We start from the raw sequence: 12477 nt of genomic DNA, 5'->3' as shown, positions 1-12477 counted from the left end.
GAGCATCTTTTAGCACGTGTAAAAAAAAAGTTGCATAGGGTTCATCGAGACCTACACAAACCAAATTAAAACACTATTGAAATTATTTCATGCTGTGTGTAAATTCACAAAAAAAGTGTTCGCGAGATGCTTGAAAAGGCAACAAACAGTTGCACTGGGAAACATTGTCTAAGTGTATTTTTGTACTTGTCAAAAAGCCTTATTCGGTTGTTAAGATCTTTTTGCGATAACATTGCCCTTTCCAAAGGGTCGCATCCCCTGGAGGGGTCTGGATCCAATAAGCTAAGGAGTCGCTGTTTTTCATTTCATGGATAGCCTTCAAAAATGCAGCTGGAACCTTTGATGTGGCAGCTGTTTTTGGTTGAAGAAAGTGCTAGAAAGGTAACACAAAGAGTTCTACCACATATGTAGCAACAACACGTGTAATCATGAGATGTGATTCTAATTGTAATACCTAATTTAAGTATGTAGGTGCGTGGGCGTCATACAGCCACCTGAAGGACTGGTATCCAAATTGAGGCTAATGCAAGTTAAAGTATGTTTTACACAAACATTTGTTTGATGCTAATTTTGAAACCGAGTTCTTGGTTGCCACATGAAGCGAATGGCCGATGGGTGTTTCGCATTGTCTTATTGTCATAAGTGACAATGCTTTTGGCATTGTGAATATATTTTAGGTGTTTTGTCTTGTAGTGTGTTAGATCTGATGAACTGTGAAGGTCATAGCACCAGGATACCCTTGGGGTGGCAGTTACGCTCAATAAGAACGTATTACATTACATTTACATTACATTTACATTGATTCTGGTAAAACTGGTTAACTCCATGGTCATCTTCCTTATCCCAACTTTCTGACTAGAGGATTGGACAGACAGTGAAATAATATCCAATCCAATCTTTCTAGAATGTTAGTGCTGACCACCCTACATAGCAGCTAAACAAGGCCCTGTCACTTGCAGAAAAGTCCCGTTTTCCTGTCTCTGCAGAGAATGAGGACTCTGATAGGTGCCTGCTGGGCTCAGATCTTTAAACTCCCTCTTGTGGCCCCTCTCCCCCTACTGTGCAGGAGGGACTGATTTGAGAATGCCCCATGTGAAGAAAAACGCTGCATGATTTGTAGTGTAGAATTATCTCCTATCTTTTAAATACCTTCAAGGAGTTTGCACCAGTGACGTTTGGGACCCTCTGCAAGGCTAGGCCAGGAAGGACGTTCAGAACTGGATGATGAGCCAGCATTGTATTGCAACATTTCTATAGTAGTTTCCTACCTGTTGCCGAAGTCCCAAAGTGCTTGCAGACATTCGTCAATGGCTCTGGTTATGAGACGCATGAAGCCGAGAAGCATGTTAGATATGGTGGCACCTACAAATGTTGAGTATTGTGAGATGCTGAAAGAGTGTGCTCCATACATGACACAGTAAGTAGCACGAGAGCACATTTAATGTAAGCGGTGGAAAAGAAGGAAGTATAAGAATAGTTTCCAAAACAGCATATTCAGACCAGTTAGGATTGTGGCCTTAGAACACGTGAGGCTGGAATGGAAACTCCACAACCCAGACCAATTCCTTGAAACCTTAATAAAAGACAACCGGGAGCTGACTACATAATTTTTGGAAAAAGAAGAAGGTAGAGATTCAGTAGTTTCTTCTTGCAGGTCCCTGTGTGCCTGCATTAAAATGATCTTGTAAAACCAAATAGACCTAACCTTGCGGTACCAAGATGGTTTACCAATGAATGTTCATAGCCAATGGACAGCTGCAAAGGACTCTCACTGCTAATCCTAGGGACCCAATGACTGTAGGCATTTCATGTAAGCAGTTTAAAGCAGTCATTACAAAGAGGCAGGGCAAGGCAACTACCCAGCAATGGGACAAATTAGTTCAAGCAGCATCTGTGAAAGACTTTAAGTACTTTCAGCCTGCAGTGACTGCTATGTGAAAGGTAATTCAGATTGTGACCCCGCTTAGCTGTCACATTTCTAGTGAAGCATGTGTGGCCCACTTTTCTAAATTATATTGAGTTAGAGCATCTACGAAACGTTTAGTACGATTAGCAGCAAGCATTGGAGTATATCGATCTCACCGTATAAAGTCACTGAGACTATCCGGCAGTGCCAGCGAGAAGGCACCTTGGCCAAGGGAGCCCCCATAGACTTGATAAAGCGCAATATCGATTTGTGGGCGCAGTTATTGATTAATGTTTTTAACAACCTTGCACGTGCCCCGTTACTGTGCTCATGGTCCACTTCATTCATTGTTAATATTTATGATCCCAGCTACTATCGCCCCATTTCACTTATTGATACATCTGTGAATATGTTAGGTATAGTACTTTATAACGGGATCAAGGATTGGGCATCAGAAAACACCATCCTACATAGCTGCCAGTATGGCTGTAGGAATCATGTGGGAACAATTGAGCAATGTCTGAATCTAAACCTTATTATATGCAAGTATACCATAGCTAAACAACCCCAATATATCTTGCCTTTATGGATCTTACCTCGATACTTGATTGCATAAATTGCTCAAAGCTATGTGGAGACTCCTTATAACCATGGGGGTGGAGTAGGTGCTCGTACTTTTTTTTAGCAAGCTTACATGAGAGTATGGAAGTCAGAATAAGATTTGGGGCAAATTCTGAACTTTCTAGTGAGATCAAAATTTCTCAGTGTTATGCAGGGCTGTGTACTGGCAGCGTTATATTTTATTCTCGATATTAATAAACTAAGCCCCCATTTAACTGCTGTTACCTCTGATGTTCCCAAGATTAATGACATATTATTCCCCAGTTAGAAATGGGGATCTCTGGTTGGCAGTGCCCTGCATCCTGTTCAAGTAGGGACCCTTCCTTCTAGTCATGAAGAGTAGTACACAGCTAAGTTTGCCTGTGCTCACCCTCTGGTAGCTTGACACAGAGCAGTCAGGCTAAACTAAAGAGACAATGTGTAAAGGATTTGTATATAACGCACCGTAACAGTGAAAACACCACAAATGGACATCAAACTATTTAAAAACAATAAAGTATATTTATCCAAACAAAATCAAAATGACAAAAATCCAACATACAGATATCAAACTATGACTTTTAAAAGGTAAAAACAGTTCTGCCCATAGGAAACTATGGATGCATCACTTTCAACACATAAATCACAAGCAAAAACAGCCGCAGGGAAGGTGATGTGTCGATTCCTTATGCACAGGGAAGGTGATGGATCGGTCCCTTGCTCCAGGGGTGGTGATGCGTCAGTTCCATACTGCCACGCAGAGAAGGTGATGCGTCAGTTCCTTACTGGAGAGGAGGTGATGTGTTGGTTTCGTACTGTGTGGGGAGGTGATGCGTTGGTTTCTTACTGCAGCCCCAGCATTGTAGGGCCAGCACACAGGTGCGATGCGTGGGAAAATCCGGATGTGCTGTATTCAATGCGGCGGACCAAGTCCTGTATCGATTCCTCCGGCACCAACCGGTGATGCACCGATTCTTCATGCCACCAAACAGGGCCTGCATTGGAGTTGGTGCGGTTATCCTCAACATCGGAAATAAGTGCATGGGGGAAGCGTTGATTTTTCTTCAGAACTTTAGTTCTTAGCAGCTTTTTGTAACAGGAACAACCTCCAGAGGCCCAGACATGCAATAGGCACCTCCTGGAAGGTCAGAACTCCCAGTAGTGGAGTTCCAGGAAGTTGTGGGTGAAGTCATAAGACTTCAGAGCAAAAGGTAAGCACACACTAAAGTTCTGGGGCTTTGAGTCTAACATTTATACTACATTTTATGCTTGTAGTCTTTGTTTCAAAAGTCTCTGCGCTCAGTAAATCCAGTCTGTCCTCCCCTGGTCCAGCTTCACTCCAGGAGGTGGAGACAGCATTGTGCAGAATAGACACATACAATTCAGGTGCTAGTGAAAACTCCTCCCACCAGTCTAAATGCAGATAGGTCTATTCAGCCTAGCTCTAAGTCACTTAGCAAAGGCAGGACACACCTCAACCCCCCCCCTTGTGACTGTTTAAGAGTGAATGCACATCCACAGCTCTTGTCAATCTTAAACCAGACAGTGTACACAAACAGGCAAAGGCACACAAAACGGTAAATGGTCAGACAGTGACCAGCAAGGCCATGTGGAAGAGAATGTCATTTGCTGATGTGCTGCTGTTGGGCCAGAGGGCCAGGCGCCAGGCCAGGTGACCTGGGAGATGGTGATGTTCCACTGACTCTCACGGTCTTTTGCGTGGACGACCCACCCTCCTGCGGGGACCCTCAGAAGCAGGCCGTGACGATGCTTGTGATGCTCCGTCGGATGAATCCTCCTCCTCCTGATCCCTCCCTGTGGGTGGTGATGTTCTTCGCCTGGTGGCACAGGGAGGGTTGCCCATGTTTTCGGCAATCCGACGGAGTATACGGGTCATGTCCGTTTGCAACGCCACGAGCTCAGCCTGTCTTGCATCCATCCGTCCTTGGTGTCGCTGTTGACAGGCATGTTGCTCGGCCTGCAGGGTCTTCATCTCCTCGAGGGTCTCCTTGATGTCTGTGAGGGTGGACGCAATCTGGACCATGCCCCTGGCGTCACGCCAGTATGAGTCGAGGATGTTGCTGACGTGTGACATTACCGGTTCCTGAGCCAACTGGTCAGGTTCGCACCTCCGCCGTCCTCCACTCCCACCACCCCTGCCCACTTGCGCCTGGCCTGCCGTTGTGGGCACATCGGGTCTCTGGGACCCCTGAGGGATGGCATTTGCGGTGTCGCCTGCCTCCTCCTGGGTGCCCGGAGCACCTTGTCCCTCCTGGACAGACTGGCTGTGTTGTTGTGTGCAGGCAGGACTCCTGGGTGTCTCCTGGGATGTGGCAGGAATGGGGGTGGTGGTTGGCACAGGTGTACCTGATGCAGGTGCTGCAGGTGGTTGGACACCAGAGGGGCCAGGTTGGTCTGGGTCATCCACGGAGTGGTGAGAGTCGTCGCTGCCGGTGGGGTCCTCTTCACGCAGAGCCTGGTCCTGTGAGTCTTCCCCCCCCAGTGTTGGGGGGAGATCAACGACGTTGACCTGTGTGTGAGAGAGACAGTGTTAATTGTGTTACATGCGACATCCATGTTTCATTCATTTTTGATTTGGCTAGGCCTGGGCGGTAAATTCCGTTCCGTTCGCGGAATTTGCGGAATTTGGGTAATTTCGCGTTCCGCGGAGAACGCGAAATTGCACAAAAATCTGCGTTCCGCGATTTCGCGAAATTTTTTGCTTGTTCGCGTTCTCAATATGCGTGTTCGCGAGATATTTCACCTCGAGCACGCAAACAGCGATCGCAAACATGAAAAAAGTATCGCGAACACGCAATTACGCGTGTTCGCAGAATTTTTGCGTGTTCGCGGAGATTTTTTACCGTTTCGCGGAGATTTGCATAACGCGATTACGCAAATTCCGCCCACCCCTAGATTTGGCACAGTTCCTCTGGGTGGTTGGATTTGGCTAGCATTCCTCTCACAGTGCACTTGTGCATGGGTATGTCCCTTGGCCACAGCTTTCGACACTTTACCTATTTGTGACACAATCTTAGTTGATGCATCTTTTGGGAACGCAGTCAGCAGTGTAGTGAGCGGACGTAGCAAGCCATGCAGAGCCGCCTTACGTGTTGCACTGTACGTGGCCAAATGGTGTTTTTTCCATGCTATTTGAGAATGCAGGTAGGTAAATTAACCATTTGTGACAGGGTTCTGACAAACACAGTGGGTGGGTATACTGGGTGTAAGGTTATGTTTGTGCCTGCAGCACGGATGTACTCGTGCACAGATTGACACATGGCCCAGTGTTTATCAAAGGTTGAAGGGGGGGTTCACGCACTGCCAAATCTTGTCTACATGCACACAGTCCACCTGCTGACGAGCGGACATGGCCACACCACCCAAGGGTGATTTGGTCTCCCTCTGTCTCCCTTTCTCCCTCCCTCTGTCAGCCTCCTCCCTCTTTCCGTCTCCCTTTCTCCCTCCCTCAGTCACCCTCCTCCCACTGTCCCGTCTCCCTCTGTCTCACTTTCTCCCTCCCTCTGTCAGCCTCTTCCCTCTGTCTGTCTCCCTTTCTCCCTCCCTCTGTCAGCCTCCTCCCACTGTCCATCTCCCTCTGTCTTCCTTTCTCCCTCCCTCTGTCAGCCTCCTTCCACTGTCCGTCTCCCTCTGTCTCACTTTCTCCCTCCCTCTGTCACCCTCCTCCCACTGTCCATCTCCCTCTGTCTCCCTTTCTCCCTCCCTCTGTCAGCCTCCTCCCTCTGTCCGTCTCCCTTTATCCCTCCCTCTGTCACCCTCCTCCCACTGTCTGTCTCCCTCTGTCTCCCTTTCTCCCTCCCTCTGTCAGCCTCCTCCCTCCCTCTGTCTGTCTCCCTGTGTCCACCTCTGTCTCTGTCCCTCTCTCTCCCCCTCTCCCTCCCTCTGTGTGTCACCCTCTGTCACCTCAACCCAGCTTCCAGGGCACACACAGTTTGCAGGTCTTTCAAAGGCCATTGGCTTGTTCATGTGGGTTTGTTTCTTCTCTGCGGGCACCCATTGGGCGGAGGGTCTGAGTCTGCGCTGCTGCTGTGGCGGTGTGTGCTGACACTCTTTCAGAGTGATGCGTCTTCATTAGCTGCTGTTATGTGCAAATTGTGCCTTCATACCCATGTCGTCCTGCAACACGACCACCATTAGCAGGCAAAACAGTACTGTGTGGGGACACACTGTTTGTATGGCTGTGCCCTAAGCCATATGGGCTGAGGGCATTGTTGTGTGCTTCAGAGTTGCTCTATGTTAGTTTTGAGGCCCACCCTCCCGGCATCGGGGACATCCTGTCTTGTGTTGGTGTTTTGTGTGGCCTGTGACTTGGCATGGCCTTGCTTGGGGCATGGGGCATGGAGGCGCTAGTGGCATGTTTTTGGAGTGTGGTTGTGTACGGTGCTGGCTTTGGGGGGGTTGCGTGCATGATTGGTATTTTGGTTATGTATCCCCCCATGTGAGGTGAGTTGTTTGTGCACTCACCAGGCTCTCGGACTCCTTCTACTCCGTCTACTCCCACCGGCGGCAGCGTGGCCATCACCTTCCCCTCCCAGGGATGGTAGTGTACCAGTCTGCGAGGCGGCCCTCCTCCAGTGATGTTGACCTGGTTGTGCTCGTCCGTCATTTTGCGGCGGACCGTCCTCCGCAGATCGTACCACCTGGCTTGGCACTCATGCCTGGTCCTTCTGGTGGACCCAATAGCATTCACAGAATTGACAATCCTCTCCCACATGGCAGATTTTTCGGATATGCTGGTCCGTCTGACCAATGTTCCAAAGAGCTGTGGCTCGACTCTGACGATTTCGTCGACAAGGACCTCCAGCTCCTCCTTTGTGAACTTTGGATTCTTGTTAGTGGGCATGGTGTGGGGTGTGGGTGGGGATGGTTGTGGGGGTGTGGGTGTGGATGGTTGTGGGGGTGTGAGTGTGGTTGTGCAGGTGTGTGTGTGTGAATGTGATGAGGGGGTGTTTGTGATGGTGGTTGTGTGAAGGAGTGCAAGTGTAAGGTGTATTGATGTATGTAGTATGGTGCAGTGCGTTGTCTCTGTGGTCTGGCAGTAGGGGATCTGTTGCAAAGGATCATGGTTCGTGTGTGCTGGGCCTTTTTATTGGTCCATTTGTGGGTGTGGCTGTGTTTGAATTTTGGGTGGGTGTGTTATAAGGAGTGGTAGTGGTTTGGGCCTCTGTTTAGCTGTTTGTCAGTTGCAGGTCAGTGTATAGGATGTATTTGGGCTTGTTGGACATGTTTTGTGGTGTTGTGTGCATCGAATTGACTCTCCTTGTGTTTTTTTGGTTTGTCCTGGTTCAGTACGAGTGTTTTTTGCGTGTGTACGGTGCGTACATGGGCCATGTTGTTGTACAGTGCTGTCCTTTGCTATGGCTTAGTACGACTCGTACAGGCACGATGTTGGGTGAGGGTGCTGGTGTGGGGGCCTGGGGTAGGGTGCGTACAGACACGGGCAGGGTGTTGGTCCGCATCGTCCATCGGTGGTGGTGTTTCGCACCGTACATACAGGGGAGGCTGGGTGTACGCTCCGTACATACACTGGTGGGGTGTTGGTACGCTCCATTCATACACGGGTGGGGGTACGGTCCATACATACACTGGTGGGGTGTTGGTACGCTCCATTCATACACGGGTGGGGGTACGGTCCGTACATACACTGGTGGGGTGTTGGTACGCTCCATTCATACACGGGTGGGGGTACGGTCCATACATACACGGGTGGGGAGTCGGTACGCTCCATGCATACACGGGTGGGGGTACGGTCCGTACATACACTGGTGGGGTGTGGGTACACTACATACATACACGGGTGGGGTGTGGGTACGCTCCATGCATACACTGGTGGGGTGTGGGTACGCTCCATACATACACGGGTGGGGGTACGCTCCATACATACACTGGTGGGGGTTCGGTGCATACATCCGCGGCCAGGGGGTGTTTGGCGCATACATGTGGGGGATGGGGGGGTTCGGTGCGTACCTACGAGGGCTGGGGGGGTGTTCTGCACGTACATACGGGATCTGGGGTGGGGTGTTCGGCGCGTATGCAGGCACATGTCTCCATGGTTGCTATAGGAGTTCTGTCCGTACGGTGTTTTGTCCATACAGTTGTAAAATCGAAAGGACGGGAGTGATCGTACTTGCGCGGTCGGACTTCATTTTTCTGAATCGTACGGTAAATCGTCCGGGGATGTGTCGGACACATTTTCCGACCCGAGGACGTGTGGGGAAATGTTCCGGATGTGATTCGTATGGAGTTTTTCCCATGCGAATCGTACTTGGCAGTTTGTACGCTACTTGTACGATTCGTACGGAAAAAAATCCGGATATGATTCGTACGGGGGAAATTTTCCCAGGATCGGAATCGGCACCAAAATTTCCCTGCTACATTCTAAAACCCTGCATTAAATATTTAGCTTGACTCAAATTAAAACAATGTCCCTCCGTTTTGCATGCCCCTTGCCTTCCCTTCTACCTTCTTCAAGTCGCCTGATTACATAGACTATGCTAAATCGCAATCCTATCTTAATCTCTTTTTCTTTGAAACATTATCCCTGCTACCTAATAATATCTATTAGTTAATTCAGCTATTTACTATTCACATAATCTACTTTAATAATCACACTAGTTGTCATTAATGGATCACAAGAAAACTAGAGCAAAAGCATGGTATGGTTTGAAAGCATAAGATTAATTCCACAACTCAATGGATTTGCCACCAATTTTGGGCTGCCAAATTGCATGATACTTTCCACAGACCGCTTCAACACCTCATCAGAGTAGTAAACGCTTTATAAATGCAATTTCAATACAGACCAATTTCAATACAGAAATGAGTGTTGTGTAGGTGTGGTGGATATCTGAGGAGGAAAGAGGCTGAGAAATCGCTGTTGGAGAGTAGTGAACAAACATTGAGGCTTCTTGTGGGGCACTGCTAGTGCTGTGACACTCTTCATATAAAGTTGATTCCTGGAAGTATTAGATATCAAACCAGCATTGCTTTGTCCATTAGGTTCCAGTAATGAAAACAAAGATTACTCACTCTCTTTTCCCTGATCCTTCCTCATTTAAGAAAGAGCTTTTGTAATCTGTCGGTATAAAAATAATAGTTGAGCTCCATCTGATGAGGCACAGCTGGATAATGGATTTGCAACAACTAATATGTCAATGTCAGTGTTATACTTGATGGTTTAGGCCTTGCATATTGAAGCAGATGTATTAAGATAATCCTTTCCTAAATTTATATCAAGTTTTGAGGGTTCTACAGGGACTGGAGATTGATACTATTAGAAGTATATAGCACAGACACTGGGAATTCTCCATGCAATCCCATCCTTCAATTCTAGCTACAAGACTTCCACGGAGTTACCAAAAGCCTCCACCAAATTCAGCGGACTTCCGCCCACCCCTTAACAGGAGTGCTGTCTACCTCGGCAGAGGAGCGCAATCTTAAACAAAGAGCTCAAACAAATGCTTTTCTGCATGACCTTGGCAAATACTGCTCTGAATAACAGAGAAATTGCATAAATCCCACAGGAAAGCATAGGGTAGTACAACTTGAAGCAGGTGAGTGGAAGCACAAAAAACTCAATGCGGGAGGCAACGACTGGAGGAAATATTGCACAAGAAAGCACACCACATTTCAGTAGGGGAGCATTGCCTTGACATGACACAGACAGCGGTTCTCTAGGATGTGATACAGCTTGGGCAATCATTGCACAAAAGAGCACAGCACAGTCTAGAAGAACACAGATAAATGCCCCTGTCACTGCACAGCAGATTGCGGGACCAAATGACACTTATTGTATGACCACTATGACCACTATGATGCCACACAATGCATGAGGTTGTGCTCACCACTCAATTTAAGAGATATCATACGCCGACGAGAACATTGCTCCATGAAAAAGAGTACTGTATAACCAACTGAGCGGCAACTAAGGCCAACAGCTGCCTGATCCGAAGATGGCAACTATTGGTGCACACAGAAAGCCAATAGAATTCTCCTGTTCAAAAACATCGCTTACCCCACAAAAACAAAACAAAAACAGCTGAGATAGCACAGCTTGGAATAGCTTATTCCACAAAACAAGAGAGCACAGCTTGGGGTAGCCTTGACTCCGTGCAACCGCCCAGCACTGGAGAGTTCTTTCCTGCTGTCTGGCACAACACGTTAGGCACCACCACAGCTGGGTACTTGGATGAGATTCAGGTGCATGTCACACAGAGCATTGCAGCCCAGGCTAGGGACATTCATGCATTAAAAGGAATGCACTCTCATGTGTTCTAACTGTCCCATATCCCTCACATTGACAATCCTGCATGAATAATCTGTGTTTTGCCAGACGCTTACCTCGAGCTGCTGCAAGCTTTGATGGTGAACTGCCACTGATGGCCCTGGTGACGTCCCGCCAAGATCCTTGGTGCTGCTTACAATGCTTCGGCAGTGACGGAAGCTTGAGGGTGCAGAAGGTGAAGTGTCCTAGACTGAGGGAGGAATGTGGCAGTGGGCTTTCCAGCTATCTACTTCCCAGGCACCCATCTTCTGGGCTGGATCACTCGTGCTGTTGCTGATCTTCTGGTGGTGGTGATGTTATGTTGGTGGTGATGGTGAGAGGGCTCTTGGCTCAACTTCACCCGCTGGCCCCCTGGGCTGGCTGAATCATCATCCTTGCGGTGCTTCTTTTCTCTCCTCCTACTCTTCCCTTTGTCACTTCCTCTCTTCCCGGACATGTAGCACCACATCCTGCGCAGCCATTTCCAACATTATTTTTCAATGGCACCTCAGTTTTTGAGTGAGAATGCACCAAAAGCAAGTGCAAATTGGGTCTTATGGTTTGTCAATGGCATTACCGTATTGACAGCTGTAGGCCCCGGAGCAAAAACAAGTAGTTCTAGCAGTCCTTGGAATGTAACTGTAGTGTCATGAGGTGAGAATATCTCAGCGATAGAAGAATGCCCCCGAACGCAAGCAGCAGCTGGTGCCTGATTGGTTGTGTGAGGTTAAAGATAGCTGTACTCGTGCGGCCATGACAGGTAGAAACAGCCAATAGTGTGAGCGTGCCAGGAAACACTCCACGGGCGGTTGTTGGGGTATTTTTGCTAAACTCCATGACGAAGTGGAGAACAGAGGAGCTGGCAAAACTATGCAAACTCTGCTGGTGCAGCGGAGCGGTGCAGCGGAGTTCACTGCCCACCCCTAAAAAAGCTGGCTCTAGTATCCAACATATCTTTGCTGCAAATTCATTTTGCTTCTTTCATATAAATGCATTAATAGTGTTAATAAATATTTCAGTATATTTTCTGATGAGTGGCTGATTTCAATAGCATTCATCTGCTTTGGTATTTCAAAAAACCTTGCTGAAGAGAAATGAGAAAACACTGCCTCATTTATCTACCAGGTAATATCTACTGTACTGAGTCCGCTCTTCATCTTCACAGCCCTTAAAACCTTCCATCTTTCTGATTTTGAATAATGATGGCATTCTGCTTCGGAAGACTATAGGTACAGTCAAGATGCAAAGGCATTTTACATTTAAAACAATCTTTATAGACCTAGAATAACAAAAAAAGAGAAGATTATCAACAATTCAATTTCAGTGAGGAAACAAGCATGTCTGACAGTGCATCTCCTTGATGAGGACATAATTTAATATGTAATGTTATGTGATTTTGGCAAATTTATAAAGCAGTTTGCCTTTAGTATGGCATTGTAACACTGTCAGGTGCCCGAGGGTGCCCAGAGTGTGATTCCTGGAGTTTCATCAATAACCAAAGTCTCATCATGTGATAATATGCTCTGATGATTGTGTTCCGAACTGTCCACCTCATCTGGTGATGATCTCACATTCAAAGAGCTGAGGGTATATCATTTTCATGTCTCAGAGGTCTTTTGGAAGGCACGTACTCGTTGCCTAGTAATCTTGTAGCCAAATTACATGTATTTTGTCTAGCAATTTTAGG

This window comes from Triturus cristatus, chromosome 4_1 (assembly GCF_964204655.1).
Source record: "Triturus cristatus chromosome 4_1, aTriCri1.1, whole genome shotgun sequence".
Classification (NCBI taxonomy): Eukaryota; Metazoa; Chordata; class Amphibia; order Caudata; family Salamandridae; genus Triturus; species Triturus cristatus.
This window is presented reverse-complemented; position numbering follows the sequence as displayed.